The following is a 1199-nucleotide window of genomic DNA, read 5'->3' on the forward strand; positions in this document are numbered from 1 at the left end:
TACAACTGCCACTACCACTATCACCACCCTTCAATACTACTACCGTTTTAGTAACGCCACTAAAACTACCAATACTTCTTTGACTACTTTTTTATATGTACATGTTGCATCTGCCATTTCATTTGAAAAGACATTTAATTTTAGAAAAAAAAAGTATTTCTCAATGATATACTTACTCCCTCCCTCCACTCACTTTCTCATAATACACACACACACACACACACACACACATGCACACAAACTCAGACACCCCCCCCCCCACACACACACACATACACACATACACAAATCAATAAGTGCACAAGGTTCTTTAGCCTCGATTATTTTTCACTGTTCATCTTCCTATACTTACCGATGATAGATCATCACATACACTTTGGTCTCAAACTCTCTCTCTCTCTCTCTCTCTCTCTCCCCCCCCCCCCTCCTCTCTCTCTCTCTCTCTCTCTCTTTCTCTCAGAAACTGTGTTTTTCCGTTCCATATATAATATATATATATATATATATATATATATATATATATATATATATATATATATATATATATATATATAAAGAACTAGAGTGGTTTTATTTCATAAACTAATCCATCCGAATCTGAGAAAAAAATGTCCTTTGTCTTCAATTGTCAAGTCAAGCATGGACGATTAATTTATGATATCTTTATATGAATATGACAGAATTAATTGCCATAACGAGTTGAAGCCTTTTTCCTGAACCAGCACCCTGGTGGTGCGAGTAAAGGCCAAATTATTTTATTATAATAATATAGAACTCCATCGTAGTGGTATCTATGCACAACCCTCCCCTCTCATCTTCACGCTGCAGTCACCAATGTTGTTTGGGCAAGTGCTATCCTCCTTTAGATCAGGGGTCGTAGTAGGTAGCAAAAGTGAATGAAATCGCGCAGATCATTATTTACAGTAGAGTATAATCATGCATGTAGGAGCACGACCATGACAAAAAAGAAAAAGGAAATGTAATTGAGTTTTGTCAAAACCTTCGTGCTAGCTTTGATCAGACTAATATTAACAAAATATTATTAGTCGGATTGGCTATTTTACTAATTTATTTCAATTTTGGGGATTTTATGATTTTAATTGTAGAATAAAAAGTCATGAATTAACCGACACAAATTATTTCGCAAACAAGTAGTCTAGCTACACGTTTAAAACCAAAATATATTTCTCAATACAAAT

Source organism: Berghia stephanieae, chromosome 5 (genome assembly GCF_034508935.2).
Source record: "Berghia stephanieae isolate SIO BIC M18660-M18661 chromosome 5, UCSD_Bste_1.3, whole genome shotgun sequence".
In the NCBI taxonomy this organism is placed as follows: domain Eukaryota; kingdom Metazoa; phylum Mollusca; class Gastropoda; order Nudibranchia; family Aeolidiidae; genus Berghia; species Berghia stephanieae.